Source organism: Gossypium arboreum, chromosome 4 (genome assembly GCF_025698485.1).
Source record: "Gossypium arboreum isolate Shixiya-1 chromosome 4, ASM2569848v2, whole genome shotgun sequence".
In the NCBI taxonomy this organism is placed as follows: domain Eukaryota; kingdom Viridiplantae; phylum Streptophyta; class Magnoliopsida; order Malvales; family Malvaceae; genus Gossypium; species Gossypium arboreum.
In genome coordinates this window covers 102,478,009-102,484,017 of record NC_069073.1, presented here as the reverse complement: position 1 = coordinate 102,484,017, position 6,009 = coordinate 102,478,009, and the positions used below count along the sequence as shown (strand labels likewise).

Genomic DNA, 6,009 nt, shown 5'->3' with positions numbered 1-6,009 from the left:
GAGATAAGTTGAATCGAGTAAATCGTAATTTATTCTGGTTGAGAATGTGAGGTCAGGAGATAAGCGAGTATCAACCAATCGATTAGTTAATTAGAGGCCAAGAGGTAATAATTGGTTAATGGGTAGCTAATCTACCCTAAAACCCTAATCCAAAGTTAGTTACAAACCCTGAAGCAAGTTAATCTTTCTGATTGGTTTATTGATTTTTACCATTTGTTTATTTTACTTATTTATTTATTCTCATTATTTATTTTTATCTCATCAATCTATTTTATGGTTCATCATAATATAAGAATTAATTACTACTACTTAGACTGATTATTGTAAAAATGTTTTCATAATTTATTCTATCCTCCCTTGGTACAATCCTCAAAATACTCCCAAAGTTTTTCGTTGTACTAAACGACATTACAACTTGACCCTTGCACTTGCAGACACCATTGTTCTAATCTCTTATATTTTTGGTGTTGTATTTTCCTATAAACGATAACTCGTTTATAAGTGGTCACATGTCAAATGCCAACTACCAGAATTTTACATCTTATAGTACTTTTCATGTAAACAAATAATTCTATAAGGGGGTTTGAAATATATTTTCTAGTAGACACATACCTATTGACATAATTAGTAAGAAAAGGAAGATTTACATCACCTTCAATTATGTTGCATTCCTTGAAAGGCTCCATCTGTTTAGATTCTGCAAGATGGTGTAGAGATTGGTTAAGCATTGTTAGCATCCACATGGTTAACCATGCCCAAAGTAGTGAAATCAGTTTCACCACCAACATTTACAACCACTATGTTCTTTTCATTGAGATCTGTTGGCTCAAGTGCATCATCCCTCATGTCTTCAATCCAGTAACCTAGGTTCATGATATGGTTATAGCCCATTGAGAGTAACCAGTAGAACCAAAATGCCTCTTTTTTGTGTTGTATGAATCTTGTTTGTGAAGTTGGCCTTGACGCAGATAAGCTGTACCTCGAGGATATTGTCGTTCCTGGCTTGGATATCCTTGCACTATAGATTAAGCTCGCGCTGAAAAACTATTTCCCATGTAAACTTGACCCAAAACAACCAATACTTTTTGGGGTTACCCCTTGGATAAGAGTGAAGGCTTCAACTCCATTGAGCATGGAATAAGCCATAGATTAAGCCAAAAAAAAGAAGAAGAAAGAAACCATCGTGACCTGGTAAAAAAAAGTACCTCCTCCATTAAAACTATGCAAAATAACATTAAATTCACTTGAACACTTCTGTCAAAATTCAGACAACTATTAATGTTTGATGACCAAAATTTTTTATTTTGAGTAGTTAAATTAAAAGTTTAGTGACTGACCACCACCAGACGTGCGAATGTCAGGACTGGAAATACTGCAGCAAAAAGATATAGAATAAAGCAGTAATGTTCGCAAGTATACGGATCAAATTGTAATATAGTAAAGTGTTACAACGAAACACTTGAAAAGTATTCCGAGGATCGTACCCAATAAATTGTGGATTGGAGAAATTTATTATATAATTAATTATATAAAATAATCACTAACCTAATTGAGTCATGAATTAGTAGCATTGATGCAAAGCTAAAATATTAATTAAGCTAATTAAATTAATCAACCTAAATTAACCTAATGGAATTTCTTATTCCTAGTGCCAACGATTCTCTCAACCTATGATTGATTAAATACCTAATTAACTAACTAAGCCATTAATTATAATTGAGTCTTTATAACCCTTAGTAAGAATACCCTCCCGGTCTCAACTTTACTAAAGATTACCACCTAAGTTACCCTTCCATTCTCTTCCTAGGCATACGAATACCCTTCCAATCTCATGGCTTTGAATAAGTTATACTCGACAAGATACCTTTACGGTTTTACCTATCTAGATATCCTATTAGAGGCGTCATTTCCTAATATACTAAGTACTCTTGAATAAACACTCAATTTCAGATAAATACTAACTCAATTACTTAAGCAATTCTATAATAGGAATGTGTCAGATATAAATAAAACATGATAATTTATTCCAATATTCATACAAACATTAGTTGATCAGGCTAACGAAATATAAATAAATGAATAAAACAAATAGATAAGAGAAAGCTCATGAATAAATATAAGCGTGGTCCTAGAGCAATCTCCACTCGAAATTATCTTCAAATCGGAACAAGAAGAATCCCGACTAAGAAAACATAAAAATAAACTAAATGGAAAGTAAATTAAAATAAAATTATTTGTCTAAGTCTAGGTCTAATTAAGTCTCGCCCTCTAATGACGTTATAAAGCTATTTATATAAGCATACATTAGGGTGTTAGGTGCCTAAAATGCCCCTAGAGGGATTAGGTTTTAATTAGGGCACACAACCCTAAATGGTCATCCAAATTCGGTCGAGGGTTTCCAAATTTGGTCGTGACATCGAGGCACTCCTCATCATAATATTCCTGCCGATATTTTCTTCCTATATTCGTCGCATCATCATGACGCACGGAAATCCCTTATCATGACGTGGGGTGGATTTCAACCCTGGCAGCTTCGATGTTCATTGTTGCAACATGGACCGCCCTGTGTGGTAACACAACCATCATCCCTTGTGCTCCTTGACCTGAAATGGCATCCCACACACTCAAATGTCCTATTAGTCGTTCTCAAGGCCTGAATTGGCCTTATAGGCCGTCAAATGCGTAAAAACATTTATTTTACAAATAATTAAATCTAAACTACAAAAGTTGGAAATGTAATAAATAAACATAAAACAAATAGAAAACAAGATCGTTAAGTGCCGAAATGTACTAAAACTACCACCGAAATTGGTAACAAATTAGTGACCAAAATAGAATATGAACAATAATTTAATAATCATTTCTGCACTTTACCCTAAAAAATACCATTCTAAACCTAGATTTTGTAGATCCCCTTCTCTTCCCCCCTCCGTTCTTAATACCTTTCTTTATGAAGTCCAATCTCTTCCTGTTATTGTAAGTCTTACAACCTATAAATTACAATTAACTTCACGAACATATGTACTGATCTCTATCAGAGATGCAATTTACTTCAAATATAACATCTCAAAATATTCTAAACTTAAAAACTCATAAGTACCCAATTTAGAAAACGTTTTAAAAAAGTGTAAGAACGTGTAGATTTTAGAGATTAATTGATTAAAATTTGAGAATCGAAAGGACCGACATCATCTTTCATTTTCATATCTTGAGTCATTTTCAAGAATTTGCCAACTTGTATGAAAATTGATGTATTAGATATCTAGAATAAATGTGACATTTCACTAAATACATATGGCTAATTAATAGACATTATTTAATACAATTATGATTGAAAAATATTCGTTAATTTCTTTATTATTAAATAAATTTAGCTAATTTAAAAAAAAAAATTGGCACACAAGACCTGGTTTAATAACAAGGAATTTCTGAAAACTTTAAAGTTCTAGTATCAAGTCAGATTGAGTTTCAATCGAGTTCTAAGTATGATATTAGTGTATTTTATATTTATTTAAATAAATTCATATTTGATAATACTCTAGAACGACATATTTTATGTGCTAATTGCATGCTTACTTTGAGTATGATCCTACTAATTTGGATTATTTTGTGGTCTTTTATCTTTTAGGGACTAAATTGGAGGCAAGAGGAAACTTAAAGGAAAAAAGTACGGATTTGAAGATATAATGGGCCAACATGCTAAGAAAGAAAGAAGTGGTGCCAAAAATGCAAAAATGGAAGACCCAAGGACTAAAATACAAAAGAAGAGATTTTATAGCATAAGACTATTTTAATTTCAATTATATTAGGATAATTATTAAGGATTTTTGTTTAGATTTAATTTTAGGATTTATTTTCATTTTTTTATTTATCTTTAATTATCTTTATTTATTTGTATTTATCTTTTAGAATTTCATTAAGAATAGACTAGGCTTTCTAGGACTATAAATAGGGGATGAAGTGGCACATATTGGAGATCTCTTTTTTCTGTAATCACTCCCTCTCCCAAAAACTCTGCCTTTTGTTCTCTCCATCTTTTCTTCAATAAAAATCTCATATCTATTTTATTTATTTCTTTCCCAAAAATCATGAGCCACTAAACCAATCTAGCAGAAGGTTGTTAAAATTCCCCAAAAAGGTTCATGAGGCTTAGAATCCACGCTTTGCCTTACAGGGTATTCATCGCTTCTCCGCATTATAGGGCTGACGCTTCCGTCCATGTCCCTTAATAGGTGATCTTTTCAACTTGTGCAAGGAACGGCTGCTTTGTACTTTTTGGGAAGGTCACACAGTCAGTTCGTTGGCTTTTTACGTCAGAGGTTGGCGAATCCAATAGACAAAACGGTGTGGTATTCGTCGTTGGGAAGTGGTGATCTAGCAGAAGATAGTCCCACAAAAAGATCCAAATCTTAAGTCTATATCTTTGGAGCTGGTGGTCGTAGGCGTCCTCTTCCACTATAACTGGCTTATCCTGCTCGAGAAGGGTTACTTAAAAGCCAAGGATTGAACCCAAGGCGGAACGAGACAACCAGAGGCTGGAATCTTGCCACATAAGGAACTTTCTCTTTTCCCAACTCTATTTATTTTTTATATTCCTCATTTTAATTTCTACAATTTATTTAATTTCGCAATTTCAATTCACTTTAAATTCTGTTTTTATTTTTCCAGATTCTTAATTCTATTTTTTATTTTTCAGGAACGCAAGTTTTCTTGGCCAAGAAATTGTCCGGGATTTCAAGAAACGAGCATTCGTACAATCCGGTCCCTGAGGATTCGACCCTACTTCCCCTTTACTGTTATTTTTTCTATTTTACAGGGAATAGGATATTTTTGGTGCTCTCAATGACCGCATCAAATTTTGGCACCATTGCCAGGGACCAGTAACGTACTAATCTTGTTTTTTGTTTCTTTATGACCAGATCTACTTCAGGAACTCTTGCGTTTGATTCGGAGATTGAAAAGACTGCAAGAGCTAATCACAATGAAACAAAGCTAAAGAAAAAAGCAGTCAGCGGTGGTTGAGACTCAAAGTAATCCACCGCCAGAAATCAGAATCGATGACGAAGCAGAGTCTAGGGTTAACGAAAACCCTACTCAAACTTTTGAAGGCTAAAAAGTAGAAGTCGATTCCCAAAAGAAGTGCTTAACGCTAGGGTTGACGAAAACCCTAAGTTAGCACCTCAACCTATGGCTCAAACAAGTTGGCAACTGGCCGAAACGCCGACAGAACAACCGCCACTATGCATCGTGTATCCTACTATGGATATTGATTTTGAATTAAAGTCAGGCTTGATCTAGCTACTGCCAACTTTTTGGGGGTTACAGAACGAAAATACCAGCAAGCATTTGAAAGAATTCCATATGGTTTGCCTTAGCATGAAACCTCAGGGGGTAACTGAGGATCAAATTAAATTGTGTGATTTCCCTTTTTCCTTAGCAGATTCTGCTAGGGAATAGTTATTTTATTTACCTCATTGATTTGTAACGACTTGGGCTGATCTGTCTTGTTTGTTTCTCAACAAGTTTTTCCCAGCGTCATATGCAGCCGAGTTAAGAAAAGTAATCGTGGGAATAAGGCAAAAAGATGCAAAGTCTCTCTATGACTACTGGGAGCAATTTAAAAAGTTGTGTGAAAGTTGCCCACAACACGGTATAACGGAATAGTCTTTGCTCCAGTACTTTTATGAAGGCCTAAAACCCATGGAGATGAATATGGTAGACGCCGCGAGTGGAGGAGCATTGGTCAACATGACTCCACAACAAGCAAGAGACTTAATCTCCACGATGGCTTTAAATTCTCAGCAATTTCGAGCCAATCCTGAACCCCCTAGAAGGTTTCACCAGTTAAGTAATTCAACCTTAGAGGATAAAGTTGACAGACATACTAAAATAATGCATTCTCTTATTGCAGAATATGTGCTACCCCTGAACATACAACTAATGCTTGTCTCAATTTGAATGATGATACTATGGCTCATTTAGATGCTGTGGGAAATTTTCTTGGGCCAC

At 34.5% G+C, this 6,009-nt stretch overlaps 1 pseudogene; it reads right to left on the bottom strand.

Annotated features, from left to right (window-relative positions):
* Positions 1–512: 512 nt before the first annotated feature.
* Positions 513–1,146, bottom strand: LOC108459071 (2-methyl-6-phytyl-1,4-hydroquinone methyltransferase, chloroplastic-like; annotated as a pseudogene).
* Between the last annotated feature and the right edge of the window lie 4,863 nt (positions 1,147–6,009).